We start from the raw sequence: 26,748 nt of genomic DNA, 5'->3' as shown, positions 1-26,748 counted from the left end.
CCAGTCTTCCAGCCTTCCAGTCTTCCAGCCTTCCAGTCTTCCAGCCTTCCAGTCTTCCAGCCTTCCAGTCTTCCAGCCTTCCAGTCTTCCAGCCTTCCAGTCTTCCAGCCTTCCAGTCTTCCAGCCTTCCAGTCTTCCAGCCTTCCAGTCTTCCAGCCTTCCAGTCTTCCAGCCTTCCAGTCTTCCAGCCTTCCAGTCTTCCAGCCTTCCAGTCTTCCAGCCTTCCAGTCTTCCAGCCTTCCAGTCTTCCAGCCTTCCAGTCTTCCAGTCTTCCAGTCTTCCAGCCTTCCAGTCTTCCAGCCTTCCAGCCTTCCAGTCTTCCAGCCTTCCAGTCTTCCAGCCTTCCAGTCTTCCAGCCTTCCAGCCTTCCAGTCTTCCAGCCTTCCGGTCTTCCAGCCTTCCAGCCTTCCAGTCTTCCAGCCTTCCAGTCTTCCAGCCTTCCAGTCTTCCAGCCTTCCAGTCTTCCAGCCTTCCAGTCTTCCAGCCTTCCAGTCTTCCAGCCTTCCAGTCTTCCAGCCTTCCAGTCTTCCAGCCTTCCAGTCTTCCAGCCTTCCAGTCTTCCAGCCTTCCAGTCTTCCAGCCTTCCAGTCTTCCAGCCTTCCAGTCTTCCAGCCTTCCAGTCTTCCAGCCTTCCAGTCTTCCAGCCTTCCAGTCTTCCAGCCTTCCAGTCTTCCAGCCTTCCAGTCTTCCAGCCTTCCAGTCTTCCAGCCTTCCAGTCTTCCAGCCTTCCAGTCTTCCAGCCTTCCAGTCTTCCAGCCTTCCAGTCTTCCAGCCTTCCAGTCTTCCAGCCTTCCAGTCTTCCAGCCTTCCAGTCTTCCAGCCTTCCAGTCTTCCAGCCTTCCAGTCTTCCAGCCTTCCAGTCTTCCAGCCTTCCAGTCTTCCAGCCTTCCAGTCTTCCAGCCTTCCAGTCTTCCAGCCTTCCAGTCTTCCAGCCTTCCAGTCTTCCAGCCTTCCAGTCTTCCAGCCTTCCAGTCTTCCAGCCTTCCAGTCTTCCAGTCTTCCAGTCTTCCAGCCTTCCAGTCTTCCAGCCTTCCAGTCTTCCAGCCTTCCAGTCTTCCAGCCTTCCAGTCTTCCAGCCTTCCAGTCTTCCAGCCTTCCAGTCTTCCAGCCTTCCAGTCTTCCAGCCTTCCAGTCTTCCAGCCTTCCAGTCTTCCAGCCTTCCAGTCTTCCAGCCTTCCAGTCTTCCAGCCTTCCAGTCTTCCAGCCTTCCAGTCTTCCAGCCTTCCAGTCTTCCAGCCTTCCAGTCTTCCAGCCTTCCAGTCTTCCAGCCTTCCAGTCTTCCAGCCTTCCAGTCTTCCAGTCTTCCAGTCTTCCAGCCTTCCAGTCTTCCAGCCTTCCAGCCTTCCAGTCTTCCAGCCTTCCAGTCTTCCAGCCTTCCAGTCTTCCAGCCTTCCAGCCTTCCAGCCTTCCAGTCTTCCAGCCTTCCGGTCTTCCAGCCTTCCAGCCTTCCAGTCTTCCAGCCTTCCAGTCTTCCAGCCTTCCAGTCTTCCAGCCTTCCAGTCTTCCAGCCTTCCAGTCTTCCAGCCTTCCAGTCTTCCAGCCTTCCAGTCTTCCAGCCTTCCAGTCTTCCAGCCTTCCAGTCTTCCAGCCTTCCAGTCTTCCAGCCTTCCAGTCTTCCAGCCTTCCAGTCTTCCAGCCTTCCAGTCTTCCAGCCTTCCAGTCTTCCAGCCTTCCAGTCTTCCAGCCTTCCAGTCTTCCAGCCTTCCAGTCTTCCAGCCTTCCAGTCTTCCAGCCTTCCAGTCTTCCAGCCTTCCAGTCTTCCAGCCTTCCAGTCTTCCAGCCTTCCAGTCTTCCAGCCTTCCAGTCTTCCAGCCTTCCAGTCTTCCAGCCTTCCAGTCTTCCAGCCTTCCAGTCTTCCAGCCTTCCAGTCTTCCAGCCTTCCAGTCTTCCAGCCTTCCAGTCTTCCAGCCTTCCAGTCTTCCAGCCTTCCAGTCTTCCAGCCTTCCAGTCTTCCAGCCTTCCAGTCTTCCAGCCTTCCAGTCTTCCAGCCTTCCAGTCTTCCAGCCTTCCAGTCTTCCAGCCTTCCAGCCTTCCAGCCTTCCAGCCTTCCAGCCTTCCAGTCTTCCAGCCTTCCAGTCTTCCAGCCTTCCAGTCTTCCAGCCTTCCAGTCTTCCAGCCTTCCAGTCTTCCAGCCTTCCAGTCTTCCAGCCTTCCAGTCTTCCAGCCTTCCAGTCTTCCAGCCTTCCAGTCTTCCAGCCTTCCAGTCTTCCAGCCTTCCAGTCTTCCAGCCTTCCAGTCTTCCAGCCTTCCAGTCTTCCAGCCTTCCAGTCTTCCAGCCTTCCAGTCTTCCAGCCTTCCAGTCTTCCATCCTTCCAGTCTTCCATCCTTCCAGTCTTCCAGCCTTCCAGTCTTCCAGCCTTCCAGCCTTCCAGTCTTCCAGCCTTCCAGTCTTCCAGCCTTCCAGTCTTCCAGCCTTCCAGTCTTCCAGCCTTCCAGTCTTCCAGCCTTCCAGTCTTCCAGCCTTCCAGTCTTCCAGCCTTCCAGTCTTCCAGCCTTTCAGTCTTCCAGCCTTCCAGTCTTCCAGCCTTCCAGTCTTCCAGCCTTCCAGTCTTCCAGCCTTCCAGTCTTCCAGCCTTCCAGTCTTCCAGCCTTCCAGTCTTCCAGTCTTCCAGCCTTCCAGTCTTCCAGCCTTCCAGTCTTCCAGCCTTCCAGTCTTCCAGCCTTCCAGTCTTCCAGCCTTCCAGTCTTCCAGCCTTCCAGTCTTCCAGCCTTCCAGTCTTCCAGCCTTCCAGTCTTCCAGCCTTCCAGTCTTCCAGTCTTCCAGTCTTCCAGTCTTCCAGTCTTCCAGTCTTCCAGCCTTCCAGTCTTCCAGCCTTCCAGTCTTCCAGCCTTCCAGTCTTCCAGTCTTCCAGTCTTCCAGCCTTCCAGTCTTCCAGCCTTCCAGTCTTCCAGCCTTCCAGTCTTCCAGCCTTCCAGTCTTCTAGTCTTCCAGTCTTCCAGCCTTCCAGCCTTCCAGCCTTCCAGTGTTCGAGTCTTCCAGTCTTCCAGCCTTCCAGTCTTCCAGTCTTCCAGCCTTCCAGTCTTCCAGTCTTCCAATCTTCCAGTCTTCCAGTCTTCATTCAAGTTGGTTATGAATATATACTAAATTCGTTATTGATACTTTTAGCATGTATCAGACAACTAGCAGTTGGTAAATTGGATTCTCAGATGATCATGACTTTCATTGGTTTAGTTTTCGATAAAAATACATTGAGAAAAAAATCAGTTTGGACAAGGAAATGCTTTTTCAAAAAACTTATTTTCCTTGAAAGTGCCCAACTTGAGTTTTTAACAGTAGTTAGGGAACATAATCACCAATCTTGGAACAAAATTTCAACCAAATCAAAGATGGATTTTTTTTGTAAATCGACTTTAAATTTTTTAAATCGATTTTTTTTCAGTGTAGGAGTCGAAAAGGAATTCTTTCGTCAGCCCTATGAATAAACAAAATTGAAAAAAATTTCCACTTCATGTGACAGCTCTGTGCATGGTCCTGCTCTTAACAAAATCACGTAAAATGATTAATTTGACCTAGTTCAAACTATGTTGCGTTAAGCCAAAATTTGAAGTCCATATGTCCAATAATGTCTATTGTAATTTTTATGGCGATCTAAGCAGTATAATTTAAATAACAGATCTAATAGCACACTGCCTCTTTAGTGCATTCGTGATTGTTTAAAACTTTGACCGTGATTATCCCGCTATTGACATTCCTGAAAAATAGCCCCACGGTGACCAAGCTATTTCGAATACGGTTGAACCAATCGATTTGTAATTTTTTATGATCACAATAGTCAGTTTATATACGAAGGAATATCAATTTGAACAACTCTTACTAATCCTTTTGTCGAAAAACACCAAATAAAATGATCCCAATAATCGGTTTTATTTCAGAAAAGCTATAGATATGAAACAACATGGATTTTATTCGAAAATTTATTTCAAAACTGTTTATTGTCGGAGCTGTGTAAATGGCAAACTGATCACTCAGTGGCTTTCAAACTTGAACTAAACAGAGACGATTAGTCTGAATCAAACAAATCGATTTTGCGCACTCCATTTACCAAACCAATTAATTGTAAACCTAGTAAACTAGAAACTCACCGACCAACTCGAATTTGATTCCGTTCAATATTAATCATCATCAGCGAACCAAGCGATGCTCAGGGATGATGATTAATATTTATGTCTGACATCAGGTGGCATGTTTTCGGATTTCGATGAGTTTAATCGACCACAGTATTTGCAGTTCAATATATCTTCCATATTATTTTTTCTTAATATGTTGTCATTCAATAGTATACATTCTAGTTGATGTTATATTGCAGTGTGTACATCGCTTTAAGATAAACTATAAGTAAAAGGAGCATATGAATCGTACTGGTTTCATCTGAGATGTTATCGTACATCCAATCACAAAGAATCCAATATTAATCTCCCCCATCATCCGACCACATGATGATTGCACTTGTTGAAATGAGATGTTCGAATCGATGTGGTGTTGTATCTTCACCATGTCAGTACTAAGCCCATGTTTTAATACGTCCTGCGATGGACCGGAAAGGGAAACTCATAGGGAAAAAGCTGATGCTCATCACATTTCCACATCTCATCATAACAACACCGAACCAGCACAGCGGCATCATCATCATCGTTACCACCGAGCCGGCACGGTAGCGCATTGCCTGGCACCCTACAGTCTGTACCCTACCCTGTTCGCTTTAACAGACTGCGGTGTTATCATTATCATTATTATTACGGAAACTATTGTCGCGTGTCCCCGTTCGTTCTGGGTTTGTCCTGGTTCACCGTAGAAGCGACAACATAATAGCTGATAGGTGTAATGCTCTCCTGAATACTAGCTTGTTTCAGATGTCTATACCGATAGGAATCAAGGTGCAATGCAACATGTAACCCGACCACGTTGTTATGGAAAACACGTTCTAATTTTAGATTAGTGTATAAAAAAGGAAAATTTAAACAATATTTTTAGAATTGTGAACATGTCTGATAATATGCATTCAAGCATATATAGAAATTATTTATGTACATACCAACATCAGACATATTAAACGCAAACGCGGGTGGGATTCTTGCACTCCCTACATGAAAGCTTTTTGCAGAAAGCTTTGCTATAAAAGCTTTACTGTTACCAGTCTACTGGCAGCACTTGTCAACACACACAAACATTTGCGTAGGATAATGTAAACAAGAGCGCCCATTCGGCAACTTTTCCCGGATTCTCTCTTACTCTTTCCGGTTAAAGTTCTCCAAGAAATCTCGTTTCACAAAGCAGCATCGCCAGTACGAACGATTTTTTTGTTTATTGGAAGTACACCTTCGTTCAGTTGCGACGGTTTGATTCGCGAATAGAACTTAACAGCAAAAATGAGCGTACAAGTAAGAATCAGAGCTGCAAATTTTCAACAGATTGTATTGAACTGTAAGGAGGAACAAATCTCAAATTATGCCCTAGTATGTTCAATTCGCAGTTCTTGGTTTGCATCATTCATTCAAGCAGCCGACTTGCTCAATCAATTTTCATTTATTCTCACTTTCATTCAACCTGTGAACATTTCTCTACTGGGGTATTGGCTAAGTTTTTCAAGCAAAACTACTCTAACACACTTCTTATTTCATGACAAATATAGTGTTGATAGTTTTGTTTTGAATTTTATATGTCAAGGGGCGCATGAAGAGAAGTTCTCTCAGTTCACAATCGTGCAGCTGCCAATGATTCTAAGAAGCATACGTTCATCTAAATTACTCAATTTTGTTTGGTTGAATCCGAAGTGAAAATTTAATTCAGCTTCCATACTAAGGCTACTAGTTAGCAACAATAGCTAAATAATGTAGCAACTTAAATCCGCATACAAAATCTTTTCGTTTTTTTTGGCGAAATTGTAATTCCGCGAATCGTAAAATTTACCTCATGCTAAACCGCATCAAAAGTAACTTGTTTGAATTTGAATTTATTTATCTTGGGAATTGAGGAGCATTAAATTGTTTTCTCTAAACAATGGGTTTTAAACTTAATGCTACGTCGCACATCTACTGACCCTACCCTCCGCCTCGTCACAAATTTGGTAAACCCACCCTACCCCCCCAAAATGCAACGTCATTTATGCATGGCTCCTTTGGTTGATGAATGAAAAAGCATCAATTTGAAATGAAGACGCACGATTCAGTCATGAAAATCCTGCCAACTTGAAAGTGAATGATTGAGGGAGGCTTTGAATTTGAATCATGGTTGGGTTTGATTGAACTGAAAGTTGGCATTTGAAAATGAAAATTTGCACCACTGATAAGAATAACAAACGATTGTCACCATACAATTTAAATTAATGATGGTGTTATACGTAAACATAGTGTCTTGGCATAATTTTAAACATTTTAGGAGGTCTGTGGTAAGCCAATTGGACCAAGCGCCACTTTGAGCTACACGCTCCAAAAATGCTATCGCATCCAACATAGCACTAGCAATACCCACATTTAATAATTTTTGGGAACACAAATAGTAGACGAAAGCACGTAAGTGTTTCTGACCTTGCTATGTTAATGACATGTTATCTAAAAATGCATTTCAACATGACAAATCCTAGAAACAAATTATGGCGTTCAGTCCGGTTTGGCTTAACGCAGGCCAGGTATTTTAAATAATTTGCCTTTTCTGTACTATTTGCGGTATCAAGTGAATTTCCAACTTATTTTCTATTAATTTAGCCATCTTAAGTACTGATAAACCATCCTCTTGCTGCGTTGAGTTCAACATAGTTTAGTCAATCTTTGGAATTCTAATATTTGGTAGACCGCAATGCTTCGCAAACTTATTGAACCAAACTGTTTGAATATGTGCATAACTTTGTAATATTCTTATGAAGCAGAAATATCTCAGGTATTTCATTGCAATTTTTCTCTGCGCTGACGGCACGCTTCCTTTTTTATCGATTTTTCCTGGGTAGTGAGTTTTTTTTCAAGTGATAAATTACTTTACGTATTTCGGCAATTTAAGGGGTTCTAGTGAAATCCTAAAAAGATATGACACTCTTGCTTATGATGTCGTGGAACCGCGGCAAGAACGAAAGCTGTAAAAAAAATTCCGGATATAATAATGGGTGGTTATTTCGTTTAGAAATTTATTTATTGCAGTGTCATTTTTTATTCATTTCGTTTATTTGATAGTCACAAATGCGTTAACTTGCGGGGCCAAATTCTTTTGCTTTGCATTTTGCATATTTAAAACTGGGACGTTACAATGTTCAGATATTTTTTTGTATTGTGAGGGAGAATTTTACAGCTACCTTAAGACTAGATATACCATTCGATTGACAAGAGAGGGGGCAAAAGATTTTTTTTATGAAAAATTTTAAAACAAGGAATGCAGTTTGATAAACAAGAGAGGGAGTAATAGTTTTTTACGAAATATTTTAAAGTTATGTTAAAGCTAACAATATAGTTTGGTACACAAAAGGAGGAACAAGTTTTTATGAGAAACTTAACAGATATCTTAAAACTAGGGATACAATTCTATTTACAAGATGGAGGACAAAAGTTTTAATAAAGAAAAAAAAATTACAGCTATCTTGAAACTAGGAATACAGAATATAATTTGATTTTTTAACGGAGACTTATGCTTGGTCAAGACATTCAGAGGGGGGGGGGCTTATTTCTAACATCGGTGTAGCAGCAGTTGTGTCAAGGACAGGGGAAAGAAGGCGTATATGTTGACAGGGAATAAAGAGCAAAACTTGCAACTTTCGGGCAAACGAGAGATCAGCGGCACAAATTAGTGCCTCAGTCTAGTAGGTCGTCGAGTACCGGGTAGGCGGATGGTATTCTTCCGACCTTGAGTCGCTCTCGCTTTAGTTAACTTCCATGCAGACGTAGTGGTAAGGACGACGGCGGTCACATAGTGGCACTCTGGAGCTGAATGGTTTCACAAGGCAGGAGGAAACTTTTAAAAACGAGAAGTAGAAGAGAGGGGCTAAATTGGGATATTTATCGTTTTTATGAAAATATAAATAAGGGACATATAGGGGAGATCGCGATTTGCCAGCATATCCCGAACTGGGACATTGGGTGGTCTACCTCGGGCCCGAAGGGAATCTTTTATCTGAGACCTGGCGTCCAAATACCCGTCGCATACCCAGACAACATACTCGATGTTGTGATAACCCCCGCCTCTGTGTCACAAGCGCACAGACTACTCTCCGCAAGCCCAATATGCCCGAAATGCGCATCCAGCGATTGGACATAAGTCGGGACATTACACGAATAAAATCCCGACCCACATCCATCCCCCTGAACCAAAAGTTTGGGAAAATAAAATGTAGCCATCGTCCAAGTTCACCATTGCTCCACGAAGTTTTTCCAACTGACCTCTGGCGACAAATACTAAGAAATTCGTTGAATCAGATTGGTCTTTCGTATATGTCACCATTTAATGCGCCCACCCTTGCTAAAAAGTCGGCCTTTTCATTACCCGGGATAGAGCAATGAGAGGGGACCCAAACAAAGGTAATTTGATAAGATAACGTACACAAGGACTCCTCTATCTTCCCCAGGAAATACGGGAATTGCTTTTTGGGCTTCATCGCACGAAGAGCCTCGATTGAGCTGAAGCTGTCCGAAATGATGAAGTAGTGATCTATGGGCAGAGTGCCGATGATCCCAATGGAGTACCGAATTGCAGCCAACTCTGTGACGTAAACAAAAGCGGGATCATTGAGCTTGAATGAAGTGGTGATAGTATTATTGAAGATACCAAAGCCAGTAGACCTATCGAGATTTGATTCGTTAGTGTAGAACATTTTGTAACAGTCGACTTCTCAGAATTTATTGTAAAATATATTGGGGATCAGTTGCTGGTTTATATGATCCGGGATTCCACAAATCTCTTCCTTCATTGATGTGTCGAAGAATACAGTATAATCAGAAATATCTAGGCAACGGACACGGTTGGGCTTATACGAAGAAGGATTGATGCTCTGTGCCATGTAGTCGAAGCAAAGATAAACTCAAGATTACTAGGTCCCATACAAACCATTAACAAAGTATGGTTCAGCAACCGTGAATCGGTGAACTCAATAAGAGTATGCTTTTGAGTATGAGTATGTCCCCTCGTTAATAGGCGTCGATAATTTTAGAACGCGTCGACAAAATGCTATGCTTACGAATCAACTCAAATCAATCTTGTTATGAAACATTTGATCTTTATGGACAGTAAAATATATTACAGTTATGTTTACTACTAAAGGCCCATTTGTAGAGCGTTTATGGTCGAAAATATTGAAGTGAACACGACCGTTTCTGTTCGTATCCTTCACTTAATATCGTAATAATTCTAACTAAGAAAATTCACAGTTTATCTTCGACCTAACGCTACCGAATATCGTTGCTGAATCGGACGTCAAATATATCAATTGTTGGTTAGCAGACTAATTCACTAATTGAGTTATCAATAGCATATAGTTATATTGCTTCACATATCAGATAATTACCGAACTTTGAAGACCCCGAGATTTGTTTACTTTGCTGCTGAAAATTTCCTTGTTATTTTCTTAATAACTCATTGTCGATGTTATTTCTTTTTCGCAAGGCTTCGCTTTAGTTTATTATTGAGCTGTCACCCTGACGGTGAACCGGGCTCATCGAGGGGTCGCATTTGGATGGTACATGGGAAACATCGGACCACTCTATCTTGAGTTTATCTTAGGTCGAAGTACAAGGACATAAATCGGGTTTGAGAATTAAGCTCGACGAGTCTCTCGAAGTTTTCAGTCACCAACGGGTTCAGAATGTCGCATCGAATGAGCAATCGATATGAAAGTTCTCAAAATCGATTTTTAAGCGGGGGACGCCCGCCAGCACTTCGAGACTCATCGTATGGGTCGAGTGCGTGCAACCTAAGACAATGCGCAAGCAGCGACACTGGATTCTCTCCGGTTGGATGAAGTGTATATTCGCAGCAGAGCGGAAACAGAAACACCCGTACTCCATCACCGACAATATCGTTGTTTGGTATAGCCTGATCAGGTCTCCTGAGTGGGTACCCCACCATGTTCCAGTTATTGTCCGGAGAAAACTTACTTGATACTTTGTTGGCATTTCTGTTTCAGGTACCTAATTTGACATTCCCAGGTGCATTTAGAGTCGAACCAGACCCTGAGATATTCAAAAGTGAAGACCAGATTGATCGTTACACCCATTAACGGAAGCTTGAGTTGCGCCGGCTCACGCTTCCTGGAAAAGACGACCAACTCAGTTTTCTCTGTGGAGCACTCAATACCCAGCTGTAGAGCCCAAGCAGACAAATTGTCCCAAGTATCTTGCAATGGTCCTTGCAAAGCATTGGACCCAGTAACAGAGACCACCCCGTCGTCTGCAAGTTGCCTTAGTGTGGATGAATTGTCAAGGTTTAGCAAAAAGTTATTTAAAATAGGTGAAAGACCATGCTGGTGCAGCTTCTCTGACAGAATATTGATAGAAACTGAGTCAAAAGGGAATCGTTCGTCTCTTTGCCTTCGCGGAAGCCAAATTGTGTTTCTGACAGTAATTTGCTTCTACCCAATTGTCGAGGCGAAACAAAATAATTTTCTCGAACAACTTCCGAATACAGGACAGCATTGCAATCGGTCGATACGAGTTGTAGTCGGAGGCTGGTTTTCCACTTGCCTCCTGTCATGAGGGAAAATGTTACCCTCAAGAAACTAGTTAAATAAGTTCAACAAGTGCCTTTTTGCAGTGTCAGGCAGATTCTTTAGCAAGTTGAATTTGATTCTGTCTAACTTTGGGGCGTTATTGTTGCATGACAAGAGTGCAACTTCACCATCGAAAACGATATTTCGTTCGCGGTATCGTGAGGAGACGCGACGCGGTTCGTTTTCTGTAGCGGGACAAAGTTGGTACTGTTTCGCAGAGCTTGGAAAACGAATCAGCTGAAAAAGAACGAACACTCTTCATTCGTTCTTCGCTTCGCGAATATACCACCCACTGAACCATTCACCACCCAGCTGCGGTGTTGACGGCTTTAGTTCATCACCACGGAAGCTGGTGAACCATTACTGTTCTATGTGTAGGTATATGAGCATAGCGTAATAGTACCTGTTGCTCATTCTCTCTCCCATTCGAAGAGATGTCAACCGCTGTGCACCATTCGTTCTTCATAGCAAGCTGTACATAGGCACGCAGATTCTCTTTGCTTGCTGGGTGCGAATGTAGCTGCGAACTATGATGCCGCCCAGCTGCCCTGGAGAACAGCGCTCATAACGAGAATGTGTTTGTTGTCTTTTATTATTTTCATTCGATGTAAGTACATGTTCTGTGTGCTTTTCATATGCCCTATTTTTTAGTTTTGTCTTCAACCTATTGAATCTGTCGAATTGTGAAACAGGGTTTGGGGAACATGGGGAAACTTGACCAAGCGCGAAATTCAACAATTATTAATAAAGTGTTCCATTTGGTTAATTTTTATTTTTTTTTTAATATTTTTATATTTGTTTCGGTCCCATCAGCTAATTTCAAAAGTTTGGAGCGAAAAATCCTTTCCTCATAGAAAATATTCCGTAATACATGAATTTGCGTTAAGGGCTGATTTGACCAAGATTTTATGAGAAGACCTGACCAAGTGCCAATAAGCCGAAGAAAGATTCAAAATTTTTGATATTTACTATTCTTTGGTGTCTACTGTGAATGTCAATAACGTCACAAAAAATCCCATCTCAAGTACCAATATAAATCTTTATAGTGTAGTCAACAAAGTTATCAGTTATATGGCTGATTTTCTGACACGTTAATCTGCAATGTAATCAGTACAGTTAATTCCAAAAAAGAAATGCATTAAAAAAATCAAAGCTCATGAAATACAATCGTTTTATATTTTTAACTAGTACTAAGGAACTCAATAATATGAGAAAAATTATAACAGCATGTTTTATGCCATTGTATTTTGTTCCGTTATTTCAAAATTCTCTTGGTCAAGTCTCCTCACGCCTTGGTCAAGTCTCCTCGCGGTGGGGAGACTTGACCAGAAAAAAACGATCACAGAAAAACTTTTATAACTTTTGAAAAAGTAAATTATCAATTCTGAAAAAAACAATAATACGCATAATACTTTTGCATATTACATTTCAACGAGTTTTGGAAGATGGATAACGTTTTCAGATATTTACGTATAGGTTCAATTGGTCAAGTCTCTCTATGTTCCTCTATTCACATTTAAAATTAGGGGAACATTGAATAGTGAATGGTTTTATTAAAATATGTTGGATATCCTTAAAATTTGAGGGAGATTAATGTTTGGTGATGGTTTATGACATTAGAGGTTCATGCTTCCTGTTTATTCAATTATTAAACCAAAAACAATTTGTCTTGTGGAATACAATATATTTTAAAATATTCAGGAGCCAGTCGTTCAAGTTCAACTCAGGGGGGCTTTTTAGTATTACATAGAACTAGAAAAAAATCGTAAAAATTTACGTGTTCTGCTCCTGACATATACATAGATTTAATTTTAATTTCACATGACGTTGAATTTCGTAAATCATGTTTGATTTAAATGTCGATGAATGCAATTTGTTAAATTGTGTCAAGTTTTTACTAACCAGTTGACAAATTTTGAATAATATTTTTGGTTGCCAGGTTGTAAAAAGACTCGGCTAACTTAGAATAAAGGCATTGAAGTCAACTGTCAAGATTGATTTGGAGGATATTCCGAATAAAACTTTATTCGCCAAGCTCGGAATAATTGCAGCGAACTAATCTGTCCAGATCATTAAAGCATTAAAGCGAGATACTAATTTCTTCCCAAAGATTGAAAGGCATTTGTAATTTTACTATTCCTGCTCAACTTTAGACGAAGTTCAAAGTAATTTTCTGATTATTAAATATTAAACACTCCGTTAGTAGGTATTATCCAATTTAATCAGGAGTCATAAATCTTGCTCATCAAATTTGTGTTTAATATTATATTTGTTAACATTTAACCAGTCTGCACAACATTTAGGAAAAGAATGCAGTACATCATATTTGAACCATATATTGTCCTTGTTAAATGCGTTAACTTATAACCAAGCTAATAACCACTTCGTTTTGGTTCACGACTATAAAATTCCAAATATTCGTAAGCTAAAGATACAATGTTAGAAAGAACTGAACCTATATGGTTTGGGCTTAGTCGTCTGAGGAATCAACATAAAAAAAAATAAAATGCATATCGATGTTTGAATATCCACGATTTCCCTAAATTTATAAAGCAGCGTGAACGCAAGTTCAATTTTTTCCCCTCAAACCTCAACAGAATCAAATTAGCGGTACCTATTGCCTAATGTCCGCTCCACAAGCCATATGTTCTTAACTGACGTAGCGAAATACGCTGAAAACCGCTAATATGGCCAGTCGAATTTTATATTCGGATTCAGCATTTCACAATGAATCTGAATGATTCAACAGCTATTATGTTCGTGAACCAATTCCGTCAAATAATCAACCAAGCAACAAGGGACCACTATTCAAGAGAGAAGAAAATACTGATATACTCTCTCTCAATGATACTCACAACTGTTCATCATTATAATGATACGTGCTTATGCGAGAACGTGTGAATATATTCGTTCCTGTTTCTGTTTCCTCGTGTTGTTACTTCGGTATCCATAGCGGCAATTCATTCGGTTGGGGTGAAGGCAAGCGTTTTACTGAACTGTATTGTGATTCGTTCGGATTGAATTTGAATGAATGGTGAAAGCTCTGCTGTTTCGATTACGTATACAGTCGGGTCTCCTACTACGCGGATTCCTACTACGCGGCTTCCTACTGCGCGGATTCATACTGCGCAGTACCCGTGTTGTAGGAAACCCATAGCTTATGGAATTTCGACTATTTGGGGCTGTGGCCCATTATTTCGTCCGCTACAACATGTAGCGTCATATTTTCTTTGCCAAAGTTGTTGTACTCACTTGGGCCTACAACTTAGAGTCGTAGGGCATCCAATTAGTTGAAAACTATGCCACCAGGGGTGGGGTGGTATGAAGAAAGAGTAAATAAATCGATCCTCTCGTCAATTCGACTATCATTAAATGGATTCAATTCAAGACCCTGAATATTTTGAATGGTGGTGTCTTTGGGGAATTTGTAAAAGAAGTCCAGAGCTTCTGGATGGTTGAAAGTATAACTCGCAATTGCCTCACCAAGCGGCGCTAGTGCTAATGCAAATATTCACCACATTTTAAAATAATTCTATATCTCAACATCGCGATTAGACAGAGTAGTACTGTCTTCAGCAAAGTTGCTCGAGAGGCTGAGGACTACCCAATGGTATCATATTAGTTTGGAATACTCTCATTATGTTGCACTAGTTTTCGGCAAAGTTCTCGAGGAGGTCAAAGGCTACTCGATTATGGATAGATTAAACTGGAATGGACCCGCCAGGCGGCACTAGTGAGTTTTTTTTCAAATAATGTATCTCGAGATCACGATCATTTGGAAGGGTGGTGTCTTTGGCAATATTCATAGGCAGTTCGAGCTCTGCCCTACGGCGAACAAATTAGTTCAGAACTCGCTCACTAGGCGGCGCTAATGAGAATGAAACTTTCTTTACATTATAGATCTATTTCTAAAGTCTGATAATTTAGGAAAACGCTGTTTTTAGTCAATCTCTCCAGGAGGCCAAGAGCTGTTTGACAATGTATAGAAAAAACTATTTTGCCCGCTAGGTGCCGCTAGTGAGTACGAATTTTTCCCTTCAATTTCTGCATCTCAATATAAAGGCAGTTTAGAAGGGTAGTGTCTTCAACAAAGTTGCTTGAGAGGTCGAGGACTACCCAATGATAACAGATTAGTTTAGAATTTTCTCACTATGCGGTACTAGTGAACGTAGATGCTTTCAGCATGTGGTAGATAATAATATATCTCAAAAGTCTGATAACTTAGAAAGATGGTATTTTCGGCAAAGTTCTTGAGGAGGTCAAAGGCTACTCGATTATAGATAGATTAAATTGGAAAGGACCCGCCAGGTGGCGCTAGTGAGCATTATTGCTCATATCCTGTATTTCGAAATCATGCTCATTTGGAAGGGTAGTGTCTTTGGCAGACGAGTCGAGCTCTGTTCTAAGGCGAACAAATTAGTTCGGAACTTGCCCACTAGGCGTCGCTAATGAGAACGAAACATTATTAACATTGTAGATCTATCTCTAAAGTTTGACCATTTAGGAAAACTGCATCTCAACATTAAGGCAGTTTAGAAGGGTGGTGTCTTCAACAAAGTTGCTTGAGAAGTCGAGGACTACCCAACGATTAGTTTAGAATATTCTCACTATGCGGCGCGAGTGAGTGCAGAAACTTGTAGGACATGGTAAATCATGATACATCTTAAGAGTGTTACTTAGAAAGATGGTGTTTTTGGCAAAGTTCTTGAAGAGATCAAGGGCTTCTCGATTATAGACAGACTGAATTGGAATGGACCCGCCAGGCGGCGCCAGTGAGCAAGCAATTTTTTTTAATTATATTTCTCGGGATCAGGGTAATTTGGATGGGTGGTATCTTTGGCAAAATTCATCGACAGGTTGAGTTTTGTTTTATGCTGATCAGATTAGTTCAGAACTCACTCATCGCTAGGGAGATTATAACTTCTACAACATAGAAGATTAAGTCAAAAGTTTGATAATTCATGAAAATGGTGTTATCAGTCAAGTTTTCATGATGTGCGATTTAAAGATTAACGGGGATTTCAGTTACTAGGTGGCATTAGAGAGAAAAATAATTGTTTATGAATTTCAGCATCTCAAAATCATGGCAGTTTAGAAGAGGGCTTTCTTTGCTGAAATTCATCGGTAGATCTAGAGCTGTCTGATGATGGCAGATTGGTTTTGAATACTCTCATTATGCGCCAGAGAATGGGTTGATGAATTTATCCTCTTATCCGTTTTGAGGCTACTTCTTGTATGCGTGATTGAGCGATACCGTGCCTGATTAGAGCGTATTTAACATATCAATAACAAACTCAGAGTTATTTGGAGAAAAGTATATAACAATAAGTATGCGGAGCAATTTTTCAATGTTGCTTTTTATTCTTGCTATTAAATAAAACAAATCGTTTAGTACATTTTATTCAGCACGCTCGTTCTTCCATTCCGTTAGTAAACGGATCATGATCTCGACATACAGCCACCTGGCGGGTCCATTCCAGTTTAATTTATGCATATTCGAGTAGCCTTTGATCTCCTCAAGAACTTTGCCGAAAACGCCATCTTTCTAATTTATTAAACTTTTGAGATATATCATTATCCACCACATGCAGAAAACATCTACGATAACTAGCGCCGCATAGTGAGAGTATTCCAAACTAATCTTGGATAGTTCTCTCGAGCAACTTTGCTGAAGACAGTACTACTTTATCTAGTCACGATGTTGAGATATAGAATTATTTTAACATGTGGTGAATATTTGCATTAGCACTAGCGCCGCCTGGTGGGGCAATTGAGAGTTATACTTTCTACCATCCAGAAGCTCTGGACTTCTTTTACAAATTCCCCGAAGACACCACCTTTCAAAATAATCAGGGTCTTGATATATTTAACATTGAATCCATTTAATGATAGTCGAATTTACGACGAGAGTTTTGATTTATTGACTCTTTCTTCATAGCACCCCTGGCGGCATAGTTCTCAACTAATTGGATACCCTATGACTCTAAGTTGTAGGCCCAAGTGAGTACAACAACTTTGCCAAAGAAAGTATGGCGCTACATGTTGACGCGGACGAAATAATCGGCCACAGCCCCAATTAGTCGAAATCCGATAAGCTATTGGTATCCTACAACGCGGATTCCTTTTTCACGCCCCCAGTTAATCGCGTAGTAGGAGACCCGACTGTACATCGAGCCGTACCCCAAATAGTGCTCATCGCTGTTTCTCTCGTTAATCCGTCGATGAATTTTTTAGCTTTCATTAGGCTCTTCATTCTCCTTTCTAACAACGCGTACTGTTGATAGCTAGCGGTTAACTCGTCTTTCCGGAAGGCAGTGGACTTCTCTGCGTACAGCTCTGAGCACTCTTTGTCCCACCATGGGGTGGGAGACCGTCCATGGGTATTCACGCCGGGTACTGGTTTAGTCTGAGCTTGATTCGCACTGTCGAAAATAAAGCCAGCTAAAAACCTGTACTCTTGTTGCGGAGGAAGTTCTTGAGTGGATTAGCGGATATCGCGGTCACGTAACTCTTCCAATCAATGTTCCGTGTGAGGTCATACGAGACATTGATTGTTTCTGGTGGTCTTGAACAGTTAACAATTGAAATTACGATAGGCAAATGATCGCTATCGTGGGGATCAGGGATCACCTTCCACTTGCAATCTAACTGGAGCGATGTCGAGCATAGCGATAAATCCAACGCGCTTGCACGTGCCATTGGTGTAGGAATCCGCGTCATTTCTCCCATGTTTAAAATGGTCATGTTGAAATTGTCGCAAAGATCTTGGATTAATATTGATCTATTATCATCGTGAAGACAGCCACAGTAATGGGCGAGTTAAAGTCTCCTAGAAATAGCCGCGGTGCCGGTAAGGATCCCGTGATATTACAAAGCGTTCGGTGCCTTACCGAGGCTCTAGGAGGAATGTAGATGGAAGCAATGCAAAGGTTTAATCTGCCTGGTGTCGAAGGGAGGTTAATTCGGTTGAAAGAGTAGCACTTTTTAATCCCCAAAAGTACTCCTCCGTAAGAGCTTTCTCGATGCAGACGAATTATATTAAAGTCGTGGAAGTTGAGATTTATAGCGGGAATTGACCAAGTTTCACATAAGGCGAAAACATCACATTTTAAACTGTTTAGTAAAAATTTGAAGGATCCGATTTTCGGGAGGATACTCCTGCAATTCCACTGTAGGACAGTGATCGAATCAGTAACCACGTTTGATGACTTAGCCATCGAAGGATACTATCGCTGCAACGAGGGGTCATTTAGCAGTCAACTGCTTCAAAAATGTTTGCACGATAGGGAGAAAACGTATCAGAATGCTTTTAAGAATTTTTTCATGAGTCTATTACTGGATTGAGTGTTTGTTTGAAAAAAGGGCACACTTGGGGTTTTAGGTGTCCCTGGAAGTGGTGGACACTCCATATTAGAATTAAAATTTCCAAGTCCTGGAGCAACTTGTTTCGGCTTTTGGGCATCACTTCCGTTGGATTTATTAATGTTAATGTTGATTGAATCTTTCGTGAAATTTTGTCTACTTTCTGAATCTGTAATAAGCTTTGATGTACATTGATTTGATAAAGTTATAACATATTTGTCGAATGAAGATTCGTCAAATCGTTGTAACGTCACGAATGAATGTGTCTATTGATAAATAATTTTCTACTGGATCCATTTGTATTTGATTTCACATTTTACTACAAAAAATGGATCTTTCATCGACATTGTTGCTGTTTTCGGTTTTAGAATCGAGTCGCCCTAGGTTCGCTGTAATGTTTACAGTTTCCATACAAAAGTGACAGCCCCGAGCGAACCTAGAGCAACTCTGATCTAAAAACGAAATCAGTATATAATTTACCCTAATTTAAATAGCATGTTTGACAAGTTCCGAATAAAAAAAATTGAGCTGTTTTATTCACCAGGAACGTGTTTGGCATCGCTGCCCTCAAAATAGAGTACAGAGAGGCAACTATCTCTTCGCATTGCAATGCAGCGCAAAACGTGAGCCGCGACTCGCGTCTCGCGAGCTTGTAGAGCATCAAACAACGTCCAACTTTAATTCAGCCTCAGTCGAGTTTAATCGTTCGTCAAGCTCGGAGTGTTTGTTCGTTTGTTTGTCACGCTCATGCCACTTTCCCGGATACTTGCTTCGAGCGCTAGTATCGTCCGGGTTTCTTGACTGTCTGATAAAATATAGCCGCTGGAGCAAGCAGCTTTTAGACTCGCGTCCGATTATTACGTCAAAGATCGGCAATTGATTTTGTCCGTACGTACATACATCTCGATGTTTTAAGATTTCGTAATTCGTAGGCGACGCCTATGCAGTACCTGTCTATAGTCTGCACAGTTCAGCTCAGCTAGCGCCCACTGTTGGAATTTGTCGCCGTGGAGAGCAGCAGTGTTTACTTTGATTATATCACACACGGGCCCACAATGCCATTGTTTTGGCCATTGACGATAGTGTGCGCGTATAAGTGCTTTTGTTTTCACAACGTGTCACACTGACGGCATAGTGGTGTAGAACGGTGTGGGAACTGAGTCTGCGCGTGTAGGAAACGGAACGAAACGTTGTGCAAGTGGTAGAGAGGGAGAGAACGCGAGCGGGAGTACCTTTTTCGCAAAGGTGCGAATGGCAGCGTTAATGAAAGAAAAACAAACGTAGCTAGTAACAACGGTGAGCAGGAAAATAAATAAGCAGAAAAGGTTAATGTACACTGATTTTGATGGGTCGACTGCACAGCCCATTGATTTAGGGCTCACAATAGATAATATCTCGACAAACATATGATTACGGCCTAAAAGCCAACTGTCAAAATCCACTTTGTATGGAAATTCCGGACAAACTGTTATGCGCCAGTCACAGATGTTTATAGTAACCAAAAGAGAAAAGTTTTCTCTTTCATAAACTGTTGTGAACTGTGTTCGGCTAGTAACGGTTTGTCCGGAATTTCCATTCAAAGTGAATTTTGACAGTTGGCTTTTAGGCCGTAATCATACGTTTGTCGAGATATTTAAGAAACGGATTTTGTGATTCGATTTTTTATTTAGTAAGGTTTTTTTTGGGATTGGCGAGGGCTGTCAATCGAAATGTCACGAAACGAGGAAACGTAAACGATCTAACCCGTGATGATTGTACGCGTCACGATGACAGTCGCTGGCTGTAACCAACACAAGTCGCGCAAGCTAGTGAGCTGTGTGCACACCGAGCGCTACAACAGTTGCACACGTTTGAGTATGTATTGATTTCTAATAAACTGCAGGTCACCTGGCGCTAGCTCGAATATTGTTTTACAGTCGGCGAAGACGTCGCTAGTGCAACAGAATTTCGCGCCGCCGATGTTGAGGTGAAGTTTGTGCCGCAATCATGCTGATGGCGTGGAATGTGTTTTTTGACCCGGCCTAACAGGTTTCTGATTGTTTACGGATTTAGGGGTAAACCAGTGTGAGTTGCGATAGCTGACGAGACAATCTCGGTGGTGAGCTATTATTGTCTAGAGGCGAAAAAGGGCTGAGGAGCTGAGTGCAGAAGGCGATTTAAATTGTGCTGAAAACGCAAGTAGTGTAATTGGTACGAAATACGGTGGAAAAGACGAAACGACAAAAGTGAAAGGAAAATGATCCTATGTTGTGAAGCTGAAGAGGAAAAAAGTGCACGCAACCATTGATGAAAAATAACCGAAAAGTGTGTACCGAGTATGAACCGAGTGAATCGGTGAACGGGCGAAGCAAACAAAAATAAAATAAAAAGTGTTAAAGGTCGGCTTCAACACAGAGGCACAAATAAATGATAAATTAAGGGGATCAAAGAGTGCATTAATCGTTCGTCGAAAAATAAAGTTGACGGTCAGTGTGACAGTGAGTTGGTTAGCGCAGTTGAGCCAAAGTCGTGCATTGAATTCAAGAATATGCTACAAGCAGATGCAGTTGAATGGATATGGAACAATAAAATTTGAAAGGTAATTTAATGATCGCGAAATTGCAATGACACTGCTCAGATAAATGATTTTTATTTTTATTTCTGTTTTAATCCTTATTTGGTCTGCGTTGGCAGGGTCTGCGTCTATAGATAAACAGAATCTATGAAACAGCATAATAAGCCAAAATATCATATCAAAATAATTACTTTGTAAAAATAGGAAACACTCATAGATTTTTATTATTTAATTTTCCAATTTTACTGATATTCACTATAAATTGAAATGTTTTGACAAAGCAGTATACTCACAACGTTCCGTTCCGATTACTTTTGTAGATCAAATATTTAGACGGTTTGGTCAGTTTGTTAGGGTTACAAATTACACTTTCTTGGCTAACCGCAAATAAACCAAAAGCACCAGCCATTCTCGCTGTGGAAGATAAGCCGCACTAGCATTGCTCTACTTAACAGCTAATAGCTAAGGAGAGATGTGTTCTGGGACTCTTGAAATTAAAGCAAATATTCCTAGGTATCAGTAAGAAATTCTTACAGCGAATATTCAGATAACAGACAGTTCCTCGGCGAAAGAAGTCCTTCCGATACCGATTCTTCTTTGGTTTCAGCACCACAACTTCTTGAGCTCTTTATCTCCCTGTCCGGTGTCATTTGGCACCGCAATTCTTTTAAGCCCTTTGACTACCTTCTCGTGCCATTTAGCACCACTTCCTCGATAATCCATTAAGCTCCCGACTTGTTCGCGAACTACTCGGTCTAGTACCCTACCCGATAGACCTAGCCTACTCCGACGGAGAATTCCCTGGCGAGAGAAGTTCTCCCGGAACCGAGCCAACCAGCTAGATTCCGAGGTCGGTCCTGTGATTCCGATAGAGCAAGGCGTTCGGTTCGCTGGTGCCCTGACGAACCGCAACTGGTGGTGTCTCATCGCGCCGAGTCCGCGACGGTGAATCTTGCTTACGCCGACGGAGCGTTCTCCTGACACCGATGTTTCTTCTGTTTTCGTTTCTCTCGGGTCTACCGGTAGAGTGCCGTGGTCAGTCCAGCGATCGCGGGTGGAGCGTGGCGTCCGGTTCGCTGGTGCCCCAACGAGCCATACCCGGTGTTTTGTCTCAGTCCACTCGACTAATACCCAGCGATAGATCTAGCCAACTCTGACAGAGAGTTTCCCGGTGGCGATTGCTCTCCTGAAACCATTGCTCGCTGTTCATCACGCCACTTCCGCTATAAGGCAGTCATATTCTGCGCCACCACTCTGTTGACCGCATTCCACGTGATTCCAGGTTGATGTTTGGTCCTACCGTTTCAAGCATCTCTCTACGTGTCGTTTCGAACCTCCTCGGACATTCGAGGACTCCGTGCTATGGTGTCACCTCGATGTTCTCATACGTCGGGCTCAAAGGTGACGTTGCGTGCCTGAACCGCTGAAGATATTTCCTGATGCAACCGAGGCCCGACAGGAGCTGTGTCAGATGGAAGTTCACCTTTACGTGCACACCTAGAAAAAATAGTGTAAATTTACGTCTCCTGACCATGACATATACGAGCATCAAAAATGACTTGAGTTTACGCTTGATTTTAATTTTACATGACGTTTAATTTCGTAAATCATGTAATTTTACTGCACATACAGCGTTTGTTCTGAATGGTAGGAAGCGTAATTTTATGTCATTGCGCATGTAAAGTATATGTTTCATGCAAAATTAAATGGAACACGGTAATGTTCTGTCATTTCGTAAATTACGGTTTGTTGAATTGTGTCATGTTTACAATTACGTCAACGATAAAATTCAGATTTTTTTGGTGTGTGCTTTCTATTCAACTACGTCGACAGATTTAGAATGAGCCGGTAGGTCTACCTTTCTTTCTTCGTATTGTCCCATTCTTGGAACCAATTCTCGCCATCAAATCGATTCTCACCGTTTTCCCCTTCGATTGTAGCACTCGATTTCCTCTGCCAGGGTGATGCAGATGGGGATCATCCCGGCGGTAACGTATACTGCCTCCGACAATATTGTTCTGAACGTGGTCGCGACGCGTGCGGCCATCAACTCACCTTCTTCTCAACTTCACAAAAAAAACTCAACTTCACCTCCAAATCGAAAACTCTAACCTATATTCCGGTACATCCCTTCAAAGCGAGCGCTGGGATGATTGGAAATCTTAGGGTCATGATTATTAGTTTCCGAATTCTGGGATCAGTTTCAGTTTCAGTCAGATTCTTCTCGTGCAGGCATTTTAAATGGTATTGATATGATTTGACAACTATGGGACCGCGACTACGAGATTAGTTAGAAGATCTCATTCCCACAATTGTGTAAAAGTCCCCATGATGCTGAAAATAATCAATACTTTGAAAATTGATCAGACAATTATTATTGTGATATTTAATTAATTTAGTCAACTGCAACATTTTTTCTTCAATCCAATTAATTTGGACACATTGAGTATTCGAACTTAAATGGAGTATGTACTCGTGTAAAAATGATTGTGCTGCATTTTTGAATATTCACACTCTTTCCGTTTCTGTCACTTCAGTCAATGATCCTATCGACGTCCATTTGCAATGCACAACAGTCTATCATAATTGTTATGACACGGTAAATTTTCAGATCATCAGAAGATCATTAAGACGATAATTCATTGCAGAGGTCGTTCACAAAGATCACAAATAGAAGAGGTCCGAGATGACTCCCTTGAGGAACGCCCGATGAAATTGTGGAAAGGATCCGAGAATGTAGTTTCAAGTCGCACCGAGGCGCTACGGTTCGCAAGGTACGAGGAGATCCAATTATTCAGCCAGTCCGGTAGTCCAGTCCGCCTTAGCTTTTGCACAGCAAGCTGATGATGAACACGGTCGAAGGCTTTCGAGAAGTCGATGTTCACCGCATCGATCTGTTGTCGTTTTTTCAAATTTATCAATCAGCCGTTGCTGATCACGTAGCTCATCAGATTTGTAGTTGTCGAGCGCTTTTTTCAAAGCCATGCTGGTCCAAAGTGATGATTTGTTTTAAAACGGAGTAGATAACATCTAACAACATACTCTCGAAGATTTTAGGGAGGCAGTTTTAGGTTACAGAATTGATAATATTGGTTCAATGAGCTATACTGTTCAATCAAATTCTGTTTTAAAAATTGTCCTTTCGTTCAAACCAAACTTGGAGACTTATTACTACCGCAAAAAGTAAATACAAGTACTAGTTACGCCGCAAAATTGCTGGCAACCCTAGAGCGGTCTTTAGTAAGCAATTGGTGCGGCGTGTTTTTTGGTGCATGTCTCTATAGTGAGAAGAAGTTAGAGCATTCCAACAAGAATCGAATCCAGCGCATTGCTCTCATCAACGCCGAGAAAAACGGTCCTTTTCAGGACTACTATCATTATCATGTAGATAAATATAACACTTTTGAATTACTGGTGGTTGACGTATTGTACATCTTTCCAGTGATGTCCTAGATATTATCAAACTAGCTTTTTCTATTTTAAATGTTCAATATAAATGAAATGTACCGCTCCTATTTATATATTCGAGTACCTTTGATGTTTTGCAATACAATCAAATTGAAGCTTAGCTTAGTTGACCGCCCGTGAGTTTCACGTGATTGATCAAAGCCTGTTGAAATTGCATATTGAACCAATTTTATGATACTTGGGAGTAGTTCATTATACTCAACGTGCAACCTAAAGAGACTAAGATTATAGTATGATCAATAACGTAGATGGCCTCACCCATGCAGGTCAATTTTGGGATGGGAAGGAATGTTAGTGCAACACTTGTGACTATTATGACCGAGGAATTCTCTGCATCATCCACAAGTGTCACAGGATAGGATTGGTGTTAGTAGGTAGGGAAATGAATCAGGATATATCTTGGTAGATATTGTGATTTAGCTAAGTACCCACGCGCTTTGTCTTTTAATTTTAGATCAAAGTTTTCAGGTGTGCGACCTGCAGTAGCAATATGAATCCATTCAAATAGGCATTTTAAAAATTATTCTTCCGTGGGGCGTAATGAAAGGAAAAAGCCGCGTGGAATATGATAGAGGTCTATTCATCTATAGACAATATGATCTTAACAATATGTACGTAGTCGCTCGCGATCAATTTCCGAGAATTCGAAACGAACAATTTGAACTCCGAACAGCCGGCCATCGGGAGTAATGCTTCTTATTAACACTTCAATAATCATTTTCAAAGTTTGCAGTACAAAGAAAGCTTACAAATGTATAAAAGATAACCCAAATGAATGTGAAAAAATTCACTGCGAAATGTTAATGACAAGTTGGCATCTCCACTCTCCCTATCAGACACGTTCCCATAATTGGGTTAAATTCCAATTGCAAACGACATGTTTATTATGCGTAACAAATATGATAAACACTACGACAGGGGATCCCTCGGTTATCCAGAAGAAGAATTGATGGGAGAACAGCAATACTAGCAAATACCGACTACCATATAAGCGGTGCAAATTCGAACGAGTGACGACTGGATGATTTTGAAGAAAGGACCAGGAGTGCGATTTTACGAAGTTTTAGCTTCCGATGGCCCTACATTTTCTGACAAAGTGAAGTTCTGGAATGTTGAGATTTTTATCTCTGTTTAGGAAAGCAAAGTGTAATAAAACTAGTGTCAGGCCTTCATGAGACCTCAAGAAGTCACTTTTGGAGGTATTCGTAAATGTAGATTTGTCGGTAGACGGTTCCAGATTTGATAAAAAAATACCTAATTTAACACATCTACAGATCGCTTGCAACATAAAAATGTGCAATTCGAGAGCTCCATCTTAGGCCAATTCAATGAATTTCCTACATGAAAGTTAACTTTTTTTAAAAAACGGGTTTTAAACCAAAGCTTTAGAAGTTAAACCTTGGCGTGGAAGAGCCAATATATTAATATAAAACGTTGGTACACAATCGAGAATAGCGAATCAGAAAAGGTGAGTATATGTCAGTGATTCACTAAATACAGACTAAATACTTCGGTACGGTGAAATACCTCGACCTAGGAACTCCTTAAGTCTTCGGTACGCAGCAATACCTCGACCTAGTAACTCCTAGCATGTTGTTAGTCGCCTCTTACGACATGGAAGCAGTTCCCAGAGGTTCTATTCTTGGCTGAAATAGTGCAAAAAGATTTAGCCCGCCGGACATCACACGGCTTTTTGCAATACAATCAAATTGAACTATTCAAACTTGTTTTGCCAAGTAGTTTAACCCTCTAGTGCCCAAATTTTTATTTGGCTTGAAAAAACTTTTGTAGGTGGGTTTCGTGATGAGTATAACGAAAATAAGTAGGCCGCCTAGAGGCGGTGTTGGGCACCTGGGCGAACAAAAAGCAAAAAAAAAAAATTCTTCTAGTTACTTCAACATAAGCGAATTCAGATGGTTTATATTTTGGATTCCATCAGAACGCAAATTACCTAAGTTATGGAGTATTTCTCTAGTGCGTTGGTTGTTTAATTATTGACTTCTAATTTATAGTAGGGGAGACCAGTGTCTGCTGGCGATGTTTTCACTTATCATGCTTTATTTTTTAATTTAAGAAGATCGTGTAAAAGAGAATTTTCGAGATTCTTCAGGTGAAATTCCGAAGTAAAGAAACAAAGAAGAACAAATTTTGTTTGTGGTTACGTATATTGTATATACGACCACGGAATAATGTAATGAGCCTATTTTCGCCCTAACCATGTGAAGCCGGTGGTTAGAGCAGCGTTAGTTATCTTTGTTCAACGCATTGGAAAGCAAGGTACTAGTGCCAATTCATACGCATTGCATCAATTTAATGAAATGGTGCGGCACCCTTCCTAATACGACAAAAATGGGCTCTTCACTCTAATATGCTCGAAAACTTAACGCTTAACGTGAACGAAACAGAATGTAATGCAACATAAGTACATGGGATAATGTATTACACAGTACTTGAAGTGCAGGACTATAAACAGCGCCATATGTCTAATACAAAAGGAGAAAAAAAGATTCCGCCAACTTACCCCAGACTCCCCTAAATATAATTAAATGATAAAGACATCCATATTCTAACAGCAGCATTCACCCAAAGATTTTAAAACATGTTTCTTTTCAGCTAAAATTGCACATAAAGCTAGTTTCGGTACGATAAGTAATCAAAAAAAAACTATTTTTTTTGCCCAGGTGC

The 26,748-nt window shown here is 41.3% G+C and overlaps 1 protein-coding gene across 16 annotated transcripts in view; it reads left to right on the top strand.

Moving 5' to 3' along the window:
- Positions 1-26,748, top strand: part of LOC131690825 (uncharacterized) — a 396,059-nt gene that overhangs the window by 76,849 nt on the left and 292,462 nt on the right. For 2 of the 16 annotated variants that reach the window (XM_058976867.1, XM_058976872.1), the window contains exons 1-2: positions 18,744-19,366; positions 19,712-20,619. The exons of 1 other annotated variant lie outside the window; for it this stretch is intronic. The gene's annotated coding sequence lies outside the window, so the exon portion shown is untranslated. Of the gene's footprint in view, positions 1-18,743; positions 19,367-19,711; positions 20,620-26,748 lie in introns of those variants that run through there. 13 more of the 16 variants (XM_058976877.1, XM_058976876.1, XM_058976871.1 and 10 more) reach the window with 13 other exon arrangements.

This window comes from Topomyia yanbarensis, chromosome 3 (assembly GCF_030247195.1).
Source record: "Topomyia yanbarensis strain Yona2022 chromosome 3, ASM3024719v1, whole genome shotgun sequence".
In the NCBI taxonomy this organism is placed as follows: domain Eukaryota; kingdom Metazoa; phylum Arthropoda; class Insecta; order Diptera; family Culicidae; genus Topomyia; species Topomyia yanbarensis.
This window is presented reverse-complemented; position numbering and strand designations above follow the sequence as displayed.